Source organism: Cnephaeus nilssonii (assembly GCF_951640355.1).
Source record: "Cnephaeus nilssonii genome assembly, chromosome: 7".
Classification (NCBI taxonomy): Eukaryota; Metazoa; Chordata; class Mammalia; order Chiroptera; family Vespertilionidae; genus Cnephaeus; species Cnephaeus nilssonii.
In genome coordinates, this window is record NC_137078.1 from 65,630,264 (window position 1) to 65,643,594 (window position 13,331).

Below are 13,331 nucleotides of genomic sequence, written 5' to 3' on the forward strand. Positions count from 1 at the left end.
TTTTCAAATCAAAGATATTTTTCCTGTTCTTTTGGAAAAATAACTTAGTAACAAAAGGAAGGTGGTTAAGCTGCACACATGCTCCTAAATTCATGTTCTTCTTACTTGTGACTGAAGCAGTCTTGTAAGACAGCAGCTCACAACAAGCAGAGATAAGCATATGCATAGCCTGCATTGGAAATCCTGTGTTCATTTCTTCCTTTACAAGGAAGCTTCCAAAAACAATCCTGGTGGTTTAATCTTATTTGAAGTTCACCTGATTATTTTATTATGGCCTTGAATGAAGTCCTGTTTATTTGTTAAAGCTGGGGACAGTGAACAAGGAAAGGCTTAGGCTAGAAGAAGCAACAGGAGAGCCAAGACAGGGCTGCTGTCAGCTCACTGGAGAGTCAGAAAAAAGGGGGGACCTTGGAGACAGGTTCAGGGGGTTGGGGTTAGCCCAGGATGAGCTGTCACGGCCCACTCCTCCCCCGGTTGCAAGTCTCCTGGGGACCCTTGGAATTTAGGAGAGAGGTAAAGTTAACAGGCCTAGGTGGGAGAGGGGCAGGGGGACATAAGGGAGTGCTTCAGGAGGGAGAGAGCCTGAAGTCCTGTTCTTAAAGGCTGTATTTCCAAGCCTACCCCACCCCAATGACCCTCAAGGGTCCCAAAGTGAAGGTCACCCCCATGCCAGGGGTGGGGCTCAGGACAACTAACGGTCAGTTGGAACAGATCTAAAAAGGACACAGATTTTCCTCTGGCATGGTCCACACAAAATATACTCTGAAACTCAAGCACACCTCTAAAAGCCCCAAGAGACAGATTAAAAAGTGTGGGAGATACACTACACTACAGGCTTTTTTTGTGTGTGTTTTTAAAGCACATACCTAGTGCTTTGGTCCTAGACATGATTTCAGCATACAGATTCTTGTTGTACCATGAAGCTTTGGGAGACTTTGTTCTGGAAGAGGGATCCTGCTGAGTGGGGCTGGGGTGAGCCTGAGGTGGTCTCAGATGCCACTTGTCAGGTGTCTCCAGACATTAAAAACACCTCCTAAGACCAAGCAGAACTCAGGTCAGCTCAAAATGATGGGGTAGCCTGAGTACCAAACCTCAGAGCCCTTTCCAGAGGGGCCAGTTTGTTCCTATCCATCTGCAGCACACCAACAAGGAAGCTGGGGATTAGGAGACAACATTTCACAGGATCAACCACCAGGGGCCACAGGTGATGGCCTCTGTCACTGGCTAGTGTGCCTGCTTACCTATATTTATCAAACTAACTTAAGAAAACAAAAACCTAATGTGAATAGTGGAAGGGCTTGGCCAGTATTGCCCAGTGGTTGAGCATTGACCTACGAACCAGCAGGTCAGGGTTAGATTCCCAGTCAGGGTACATGCCTGGGTTGTGGGCTTGATGCCCAGTAGGGGGTGTGGATAAGTCAACTGATCAATGATTCTCTCTCATCATTGATATTTCTATCTCTCTCTCCCTCTCCCTTTCTCTGACATCAATAAAATGTATTTTTTTAAATAAAGGAAGAAAGGTAACAACTCCCACACAGATGCCAGTGGCTTTGCTTCTGTGAATTTCCTAAAGCAACATCTTGACTACACCCTGAGCTGACGTCAGCAATGGTGAAGACAGATTTGAAAGCACCTTCCCATATTCCAGGCATTTTGCCAAGGCTTTGTCGCCCAGAGGCATGCTGGTGCTGCTGGGTTGTCTGTCAGGGCCATCTCTGTTCTTGTTCCCCCACCCTGAGGTCTGACTACTTGTTTAGTTTGGGGACTGTTTATACATGAAGTTCCAGCAAGATGTGACTTTGGACTCCAGTGCCCCTACTTTCCATAGCAGGTCTGCCATGATGTGGAGGGCTGAGATCCAGATCACAGGCATGAGGGAGTCCCACCCATGCTATTATCCAGACCATGTCTGAATGTCCCCTTGAGTTAGAGCTGGGTCCCCGATGAACCATGGGAGTGGACAGCACCAGCCAATGGCCTGCATAGCTGTCTCCTTTCAGCTTTTACAGAGCCAGTCTAGGGGGGTCCTGGGTTTCTCCTACTTTTGCTGCACAGCTAATTCCTGCCACAGATCTCTGGCTTCCTCCTTCAGTTGCTGAACAGATTCTAGGAGATTCTTCTTGTCAAGCTCGCTCTCCGGGGAGGCATTTCTTTCAATGGTTTGATTCAAGTACTGCTCCAGTTCTTCCAGAGACAGGATCGTGGCCCATTTCACTCTTTCCAAGATACAATTTGCTTGTTCCAGCTCTTGGATATATTTCTGCAGCTGATCTTTAATTGCCTTTGTCTGGGCAAGGTCATTCTCTAAGGCGGAGATCTGCCAGTAGCCTTCAGAATGCTGCGTCTCCGACTCCTCCTTGGTGGTTTCTAGCTCCATGTGAAGGTGGTTATTTTCTGATAGGAGGTCCCTGTTCCTGGTTTCAATTTGTTGCAGCTGCATCTCCAATTCAGCTTCATATTTTCAGCTTCCCTCCTGGAATTCTCAGAGCTCCTCTGGTGTTTTCTCTGCCCTTTACTTGTAGGTCATAGTCAGATCTTTCCAATAATCAGCTTCTTCCTCTTCAGAGCTGAAAGTCTTTCCAGGGACCTCTATTGTGAAACAGAACAAGTCACTCTTGTTGTGACATGGTGCCCAGGCTTGGGGTGGTGGCAGCAGCAGCAGCAGAGCAGGAGGTGGGGTGGCCCATGAAATACTCCTTGAAGGAAGTTTTTCATAACCAAATAACATGGGCAGATACTGTTCCCAATAGGCCCCCTTTAGAAATTCTCAGTCCACTGAAACGTTCTGAGTAGTTCAAAATACTCCCTTTTTATATTTTTGTTTTTAATCCAGTGTTGCCCAAACTTAGCCATAGGATACTTTTTATCCCAATCCTTTTACAGCTCCTGGCCCAGTTGCTCAAAGCTGTGTCAGAGACCATGGAGGAGGCTTCCAGGGAAAACTAATGGGTCCTATTGTCCTGGGGAATTAGGATATTCTGTAAGACACTGGGCCAGCTATGCTTAGTGAGATGGTCATAGTAGGAGAGAGGGAATGTTCTCTTCAATTCTGAGCAGAACTGGAGAGCCCTCAGTACAGTGAAGACTCTAAGAAACATGACTGCACATTGGCCCAGTATGAGATTGCAGCCTTGGGGACATCAGGAGAGGGGTAGCACATGACACAGCCAAGTGGAACCCAGCCTCGAGGGGTAGGTCTTCTAGTGGCTTCCCAGCCACACACCTCAGTGAGGGCAGTGAGAACAAGAGAGGAAGCTTTGTGCCTGACCCAGAGTGGGCATGCAATCAATGCTAAACATTTGCTTGAATGTACTCAAGTTCTTTCTGGAATGCCAAGAAGTACTGTCATGGCCCTGGAATGAAAGAGATGACAGACTCAACAGGGTTTAAAATGAATAAGACTTTAATAAAAAGGCTTTTTACAGAAACACAGGGAGGGTTAAGTGAACCAACAAAGAATGGGAGGCACCTGCAGGAGGCTTTTTCTACTGCTCAGTCTAAAGGGAGAAGTGGATAAAGCAGTGTCATTGGAGCCTTGTCAACCAGAGCCATGAAAGAGGCCCCATCTGTCAGGGAGTGTGAGGGGACAGAAGAGCCAGGCCAGAAGTAAGACATCCAGGATGGTCAATGAGCCTACAGAAGCAAATGGAGAATGTAGATAGAAAAATGTGGGTAATTATTATTAAGAGGTCACAACTTATATTTATAGACTGGGGAGGCCTTAGAGACACAAGAATCACACCCCAAAAACCCTCAAAATCTAAAGCTCAGAATCTTAGAATTTTAAAATATAGAAACTCAAGGTTAATCTGGAAAAACATATATTTGGGTGAAGTTGAGGCTCCCCTTCCCATTTCTGTGGCCCACTAAATTTGCCTCCCACTCATTTATGCAAATCATGCTGAGTTAATTTATGTGTGTTGCCTTCTTTTAGCTTTCCTAGGATGGGACACTTGGAAACTGTGGTGGCAGGTCTATTTGCTTAAACCTTTCCTGTGGACAAGCCTGCACACCACATCTGAGGAAGAGTTTATGACTTGAGAGAAGTATTTCTACCCCAGCTAAAAAGAAAGAGGCTCATACCATGAGCCATTCCAGAAACACCCAAGGAACTGTTGTTCTTGGGGCTTGGGTCCCCATGTCCTTCTCAAAAATGTGCTTGGAAACCACAAGGATGCCTGGATGATGGCCCAGAATGTGTGGAACGTAGACCCAGGATTCTGCTGACCAAAAATGGATGAATACAATCAGACTTGTATGGGAGTGGGCTCTGCAAAGGGAATAGAGATAAGGTTGGCCAGGGGAAGGTGAGGAAACTCCAATATTAGCCATAAGAGAAAGTTACTTATATTGCTAGGACTTGAGAGACAGAGGGAGGAGATACTGCTTCCAGAGCTCCATGGAAGTGGGGCCTCAGTGAGCCTACCCAGTGGGCACTTGGGCCACAGAGAGAAAACTGTTTAGTGGTAGCCAGATCCATGGAGGAGAAGCAGGAAGAATGGGAAAAGAATACTCTGGCTCATCTTCTTTTGCCTTCCAATCTCCTGCCATTGTCTCCTGTAAATCCAATCTGGTCTGAAGCCAGTTGGTAAAGGACATTAGAAACTGTATTTCTCTGCAAAGTAGAACAGAGTGAGAAAAAGGGATGGGATTGGTGGAAGATCAAGCAAGCAAATGATTGCTCACCATTCCATGCAGGTGTTCACTCAGAACACCTCTGAACTGCTCTCATCAATATTACCAACGACCTTCACATTGCCAAATACTGTGGAAGAGTCTCATTTCTTATCTTCAACTATTAGCAGCATTTGAACTAGCTGATCACTTCCTTCTTAAAGTATTTTCTTCAGTTGGCTTTTGGGACACTTCTCTTGGCTCCTGGTTTTTCTCTGATATCATTTGCTACAATTTTCAGTCCCCTTTGTTGGGACCTCCGCGTCTTCCCATTTTCTATATTGGAGGGATTCGGGATTCTTTCTTTGATTATTTCATTTTTTCTATTTACTTTTACTACTTAGATGATTTCATCTGGCCCCATGACCTTAAATGCCACCTATCTAGACACTGAATTTTTTCTAAATCCAGCTCCATTCCTCCTCTAACATGCTGTGTATTAGTATCCAGACGCCTGTTGGAGAGCTCCAGTTGGATGCAGTGAGCATGTCAAATATAATAGTATGTTCTAAATTTAAAATTTTTCCCACAAATATGTCCTTTTTTCTATTTTCTGAGCTCAGTTCTATACTCATAAATGTGAAATGTACTGCACTAAATATTATGAATATATTTTTCCATAACCACTATGAAGTATTTCATTCAACAACTACTAGCAGAGTGCCTGAGGTGCCTGACCTGAGCTAGGCAATGAGTAAACAAAATTAATCAGTCTTGGTACCTGACCTCAAGGGAGAGACAGACACATCATTTGTGTCTTTTTGTGTTTATAATCAGATCCTTTACCCAGCTTTAAGTTCCTTGACAATTAGTATATTGTTATGGTTCTTGATTTGAAATACAGCATAGTTTGAACAAGGGGTCTTGGGGCCTCTTAGAGAATCCAGGGAAGATGGAATAGTCAAACCACAGAAAGCGGGAACTTTAGAAGCAGTCTGTGAGCCTTTTCTCTAGAATCTACAATATCAAGACTCAGCTCCAATCTCATTGGCATTAAGACTATCGAATCACACAGTGTAAAAATGATAAAAGATATAATCTCTGTGAGCCCCAGGCTTCTCATTCGGAAAGTAGAGAAATTAATAATACAGTGCCATTTTCGAGGCTTAAAGAACATGATATGTATGAAACACGGGACATGATTCTTGGCCACAATAACAGCAGTTACCATTCACTGGGTGATTACTATTTTAGTTTTCTTTTCATTATTATCTACCTCAACTCCTCATCTTTTAAGTAAGTGGGTATTAGAGTCCAGAGGGGAAACAGCTTAATGTCACCCTGTAAGTTAGACAAGCACAGAACTAGAACCAGAATAGTGGCCACCAAAATGCCAGCCAAGCACTGTCTTCAGGACATCTTTGTGCCTCTTCATAAGGTTGACCCTCTGGAACTTGGAGAATCCCAGCATCACCATGTTTGAAGGAATCTTCGTGTTCATCAATGATTCACCTAATATTATACAACTAGGAACTGGACCTGTCTGTGAACCAATGAACATCCCATTGGAGCCATTTGGGAGCAACATTTTAGAAAGCTCTACTTATATCATACTCAAATCTACCTCTCCTAACCTCACCTTTTTTTGTTTTACTTTCAGAAGGGATTCAGAATGTGGATCAATACATGGTTTGTTTTGTTTTTATGACAGCTTTTGAGGTATTTGAAGAAATCTCATTTTATTGAGTTTTTTGTTTTTCAGTGTAAATGTTTTCATCCATTCCAAGACAAAAAAAAATCTTGTCATTCAAGATCTGGATCTCCCATATCCTCTAAACTCTATTACGTACCAATCCTTTAAGTTCTACACATCACTAGTTTTCAAAAATCTCCTCTGCTCCATCTCTACCACCACCACTCTACCTAAGATTCTGGTCATCTTTCAGCTACATTGTTACTGAATAATCTCTTTAGCCTGACCTGTGACCTCTATGCTTATACTATTTAATTTAGCATCTATAATTGAAGCTAGAGTGATTTTTCTAAAATGCAAATCTGGCACCATCACTTGGTTCCCTGTTACATATCAAATAAATTCTTAACTTCTTAGCATAGCAGATGAAGACATCCATGATAGGACCTGTGAAGAGTCTCACAATTGCTCTTCAGTGATATTGACCTTTTGAAGGCAGGCTGGGAGAGTCTTTTAACACCTAATGTGGATAATGAGAGTGGTTATGAGGATAGTGGGATTAGAATTTAAAAACGGGGGCTGAATTTGGTAGGCAACTCAAAGGTAAACTCAAAAGGACATGGTTATCTCTTACCTCTGCCATTCAAAGATAACTGCCAGATTTCTGTTTTGATTGACAAAAGAGATGCTGGTGTCATTCACTGAGACTGAAATTCAGAGGGGCTTGGGGAGCATAAGATGGTAAGTTCAGTTTTCAATGAGATTGAAGGAACCTGCAGAGGCAAGGGACTGTGACTGTGAGGGAGATGCTACTGAAAGCTGCACACCAGTAATGCGGGCAGGAATGGAATCAGCTTTTTTGGTGGCCACAGAGCAGAGCTGGTTCTTACAGAGCTACAAATGGAGTAAATTCTGGAGATGAAAGAATAATGAAGTCTCAGCCTCTGTCTGACCTTGGAGTAGAAAAAGAGCTTCAAAACAGCCAGTGTATGTTACTGCAGAAGGTTGTTTTTATTGTTGTAAAGAAACATTCTGCTTTGCTCTAAAGATTTGTTTGTTTAGCCTTTAATCATGAAGGATGCCTCTGGCTGTAGTAACTCTTCATAACTTATGCTTTATTTTTCCTTGCCCATGACTAGGAGGTCACCCATTAAGGGAGAGGGATGGTCTTTATTTGGCAAAGGAATGAACTCTAAACTGGAATGATACCTTATGTCTCTGAGAGCAGCAGACAACCATATAGTGGCCTCATTGGTAGGAAGTTGAGGTAAAAAAAAAAAAGTCAGAGTAATCTATTTTAATAACCACCATTTTTTAAAAAGATAAGTACTAATAGATGATCAATAATTTTCCAAATTCTGTTTTTCAGATAGAGATACTGAGGTTCAGACGAGTTAAATAATTTATCCAAAGTCACACTTCTACTAGGGGTAGAAACAGACCTTGAACTCTGATCTGATTCCTTGAACTTGGCTTTATAATGCCCTTCAAAGTAATAAACAAAACTAGTGAGCAATTCACTTCATTTGAGATTATTTCTCACCTGAAACATGAGAAGAATATTCTCTGTCCTATTTTCCTGATGTTGCTATGGTGTTCAAACAAGATCAGTTAAATAAAAATAATTTATAAACTTTAAAGTTTTATACACATATGCAGAAATATTAGTCATAATCATAATGCTTGCTTATTATGATTGTGATTATTATAATAGCAAAGTCATTTCCTTTTCTTCTAAATCCAAATTACTACATTCATAAAAAGTTTGGGTTTTATCAAATAGTTTCCAAGACCCTCCAAGCTCTATTAGCAAAGAATCACAGGAATTTTAAGTATAGTAAGTAAAGGGCTCACATGTGAGAGACACCAGATAGACTTCCTTTGGCTGAGACAATAGCAATGTAAATGAAAACTAAGAAGGGGTTAGCAAATCAAGTGCTGTCAACTTAAGAAGCTTAAACATCAAAGAATAAGACAGTAAAAAAACCTACAGTCTAGAAAACCAATTAGCATGTGATTTTGGATCACCTAAATGGGATCCCATGTGCATCGTGGACCATGAACATACAGCCATAGATGATAACTTGAGATGCATGAGCTAAAAAGGCTTTAAGTCAGTCTCCTTCCTTAAGAAGCCCATGTGACATATTTATCCCTCATATTCCTACATCACTGGTGAAAACTCAATGAGCAAACACAGATTGACCAAACAGCCTGACACTGAGTAGTTCAGCGACTGTCACCTGACTCGCATTGTTGGAAAGGGGTGCTCTGAGAAGAGTCCATGTTGGTCAAAGGGGAAGGGGACATGGCTGGACGGTAGGTCACACACAGTATTTGTCTCAGCAGAGCAAAGTCACATTGGGGAAGCACAGCTGTGGACAGCTGCTCCTGTGGTTAACTGGGGGTGAAGCCCTGCTTTGTCGATGAGTGCTTTTGGCACCAGAATGGACACAGCAAAGCCCAGCTGCATGCCTGCCAGGCATAGAGCAAGCCTGGCCTTACCTACCCACCTGCAACCCTTTTCTGCTATAATATTAGAGACAAAGTAAATTTACCTCCAGCCCCTCTGCCTAGGAGAAAACTCCATTTTCCAAATAACTTGAGGGAAGCCCACTTGTGTATGGGTGTCAGACTGACACATAGTAGGCATTGAGTTTATACTTGTATAACTTTGACTGTGCTAGTTTTACATATATTGCTTCACTTAATCTTCATAGTAACCCTTTGGAATCATTATTATTATTGAATTTTGTAGATGAAGAAATGAAGCTCAGACAGGTTAAGTGAATTTTCTAAGAAAACATAGCAAGCAAATGTTGGTCCTTGGGTTTGAACCCAGGACTTTCTAACTCTGTGTCCTGTTTTCTTTCTAATATTGTAACTGTAATGTAGAGGGCTAGGGGAGAAACATAAATCAGGGGGTTGTTTTCCAGAATATCTAGATTCTCAACCTCATGATAAACATACGTTGACTCTTCAAGCAGATGAAAAGGTTGCCCACTCGCACAGGCCATGTAACAGATAAGTCTCTCCAAATTTATTAGGAGCAATTTCCTATCTCTCATGGCCACTGTATCTTTCATTCACCCCTTTGTTGGACAGGCCCAGTGTTAGAGGCAGAGAATTCTGCTCTGAAGAACCTAATTCAAAGACCTGCCTACCTTTGAAATGCCCATAGGGGAAAAAGAGAAGATGACCCTTTTGACATTTCCTTGTAAGGTCCCCATTGTGATAATTATGCATTCCTAAGTGCTATAGGAACACAAGACAGTTTTGATAGTGATGAGCTCTGTGTGGGGGAATCAGAGCTTCCCAGTGAAGAAGACAGCCAACTGGATCTTGAAGGATGAGCAGGAACATGAGTGAAATGACTTGTCCCTAAGTCTGGCCTGTATGTGGTTTTAGCATCCATCATTAAGACACAGACCTGGCTAATGGTGCATACACTTGCTGGTAATTCATGGTGCTCTAAGATATCAAATCAAGATCTTAAGGAGCAAACTGAAGCGCAGAGAAGTAACCTGACTTCTTCAGGGCCTCTGGATAAGAACCCCTCTTGTAATTTCCAGAACACTCTTCACTGCTCTGGGCTGCCTCTTGCTTCATCACCTCACTTGGAGCCACAGCCTGTTTGTCTCCTGCCTGCCCCAGATTCCTGGGGTCTCAAACCACAGGAGACCTAGGAGGGTGCATTAGTCATCTGCATTACTATCCCATCAGCATAGTTTTCTGGCCATGAAGCCTCCTGGCTTTGGGGATGTGTAACATGTGCTCATTTTCCTGCAGGGTTCGGCTTCATTTAAGCTCAAACAAATGAGAAATGCTACAAAAAATGTACAGTCCTTGACCTTAGAGCTCTTCCACTTGGCTGATGGCCTTGGGTGAATTCTTCCCTCATGAATCAAAGTCAGGAGCCAAGTTGTATTATTTTAAGGACCTCAGGCTCAATGCCTTTTTCCTGTCTGGAATGTTCTTCAATTTCCCTAAAGTCCTACCAAGTCTTTGAGGTTCAGGCCAAGTGCCATCTCCTTTAGAAGATTCTCTGTTCCCCACCTCTCCACCACATCTAGCCCATAGCTACCATTCCCTTCTCTGAACTCTTAACATACTATCTCTAGTACCCCTTCCACACCCAGCATGTTTTAATTAAACACAAAAAAGAAAAATGCAAAGTGTATCTTGTAACCTCCCAAAGATTATATACCCTGGTTTTGCCCCATCCCTTTGGGTATTGTCTATCTTAAACAAATGGCATGTTGGGTTACTTCTGTTATACAATAGAAAGAGTTTTTCCACCAGGTGCTGGCAGAGCCAAACACTAAACACTGGGAATTGTAATGGAGAAATATTTTATCAAGAATGGCACCATCCAGGAAAACAGGAAGCTAATGCTCCAAAAGTCTGAAATACTGATGGCATGTAGGTTATAGATTATATAGGGCAAAATCACCAGACATCTTGGGTTAGGGGTCTGGGTTGTACTGGAAGCTTATTGGGCTAAGGAAAGGTAAGGATAATAAATCATTTCTTTGAGTCTTGAAAACAGCTCTGAGGTCTGTTTCTGCATCTTCTGTTGGGTCTCAAGGGAAAGTAGCCAGGGGATTGGTCCACTTTAGGGCTCAGGAACTGAAATATAACTTAGGTCAAGATGCTATTTTAGCCTGCCAGAGGTCCTGACCATGTGACCATTAACCACGTGTGGGCTACTGTTTTCTGCTGCCTCCAGGGTTGCTGATTATCCTGAGAAAAGGCTAGGTCTCTGAGGGGTAGAGAGGATTTCTAGAGCTAGGATTTAAAACTAAATTTATTCAAAGTCATAAGGACCCTTGGTTTCACTTTTGCCTCAGGAGATCATTCTTGCCTCCTTTTACATTGTTCTGTCCATCCCTATACCATTGCTACTGGTCCTTAGTACATGTTGAATGCTTAGCTATGGGTCCCCAAGTTAACATTTGACTTGAGCTTTCCATAATAAACTGGATGTTGTTTAACCTGTCAAGCCATAAAATTGGGCAGGCACAGCTGCACTCCATTATCAAATGGAAGTGGTATATACTAGACGGCGTTGAGCAGGCCCTGAAGGCACAAGTCAGTTACATGAAGTGGCCCAAATGATAATGGTCCCCACTTCTACTACATTAACTTTTCTCCCCAGCCTGTTGCTATAGCCTCATGAAGATTACCCTACCACCAGCTGACTCCTTCATCTCCCCTCTGGACAACTACAGAAGCCTCTAAACTGGTCTCCCTGCCTCTAGTCTCTTTCACCTCCTATTCACTGCTAAATGCTGACCCCATGATCTTAAAAAAAAAGTCTCTGTGATCATATTGTTCTTCTCCTTAGAAACCTGTTTCCGTCAGAACATCTGCTCACTCTTCATAGCCTTACTCAACCTACTATCTTCTCAAATTGTTTCTCAGAGTATGAAGCAAGACAGCACTTCTCAAGCATTAACTTCAAATGTGCCTAAAGGACAGAAGAAAGCCATCAGGTATCCCTCAGGGTCCTAGAGGCAGAGCCCAAAGCAGACCTGTGCAAGTGTCTTCTGAGAACTAATGGCTTAAGTCATGCAAACTTGAACTTCTATTTCAGAGTATTTCTAGATGTTCCCTATTACTTAAAACTTTACTTTATTTCCCTAGTAAATGTGATAGCCCATGAAAATGCAATATCTTTATCCTGAACTCTTTTTATACTGTACTGACATGCCACCATTCCTCCCACATGTAAGTATTCTCAAATTTGAGAAGCATGGACCTTCTAAAACTTTTTTTTTTTCCTTCTGCTACATGTCAGGCCTGGTCCTATGACTAAGAAACTGAGTCTAGTGAAGGAAATTTCACACAATGCTATAATAATATACATATCATCATAAATTGTAAGTAACAAACATCCTGGGCATTTGAAGGGTTAATGTTCTCACTATCAATTGAAGGCTAAATTCTTTAATCTGAAGATAATTAATAATTAAAGACAATTAATTTCTTTAATAATTACTGTATTGTCTTAATAATAATAATGATATTAAGACAATACAGTAGCTACAACTTATACAGTGCTTACTCTGACCAAATACTTCTTTAGGCTCTTCATGTATATTGATATGTTTAAGACCCAGAACCACCCCATGAAATGAGTACTGTTCATATTTTCATTTCAATTAGATGAGAAAACTCAGCTTGGCTTTGAAACAGTCAGTCTGGCTTCAATGACCATGACTTTAACCACTCTGTTATGACACATCTCAACTATCTTTAGCAGAATGTAATAGAAATAGTACCATTAATAGTAATAATAATAGTAATAGTAGCAGCAGCAGCTACAATCACAATAAATACATGCATGCACTATACACACACAGACCCTTAGAAATAAAATGAGGAAAACACATACAATTGCTTTGAAATCCTCCTGGCACAGACCAGTCCGTTATGAGGCCTTCCTAAACAAGCCCTCTCTGAGCTCCACCTTCCTTTCCTACCCACAGAGGTTCAGACAGAGGTCTCCCAAGATCCCTGTGGTTAAAAGTTTCAGTGAGAACATGTTGAAATTGGATGGCTACACATGCTAATTAAGACAGATCTGTGACTCAGACAGCCATAGGCAATGAGAAGGTAGGGGTTCAAAGATCTGAACTCTTCTGATTGACACTCAAGGACCCACTTTGGTCTGGCTACTACTAACCAACAGGCAGTCTTCAAACTTGAGAAGCCCTTTCCCAGAATGGAATTTGTGTTTTAGTTCCAGGAAAAGACTGTTATTGAAAGAATGTAAAGGAGCCAACATGTGTGGGGCAGTGGCTGTGTGTAGCCCTTGGATTAGACTTTCACATATAACCGACTCATATATTCCCCACAATGTCCAGTTATGGAGGTAAGCCCTACACCATTTCATAGGAGAGGACACTGGTGCTCAGAGAGATTAAGTACCTGACACAAGGTAATACAGAAATAAACCTGCAGCACTACTATTTGGAGCCATATACATCTGACCACAAAGCTTATTTTTAAAGAACAT

At 42.1% G+C, this 13,331-nt stretch overlaps 1 pseudogene across 1 annotated transcript; it reads right to left on the minus strand.

Annotated features, from left to right (window-relative positions):
• Positions 1–1,756: 1,756 nt before the first annotated feature.
• LOC307103490 (nuclear distribution protein nudE homolog 1-like) lies at positions 1,757–2,731 on the minus strand (annotated as a pseudogene). The gene has a single exon. The product of its transcript is annotated as a nuclear distribution protein nudE homolog 1-like (transcript).
• Between the last annotated feature and the right edge of the window lie 10,600 nt (positions 2,732–13,331).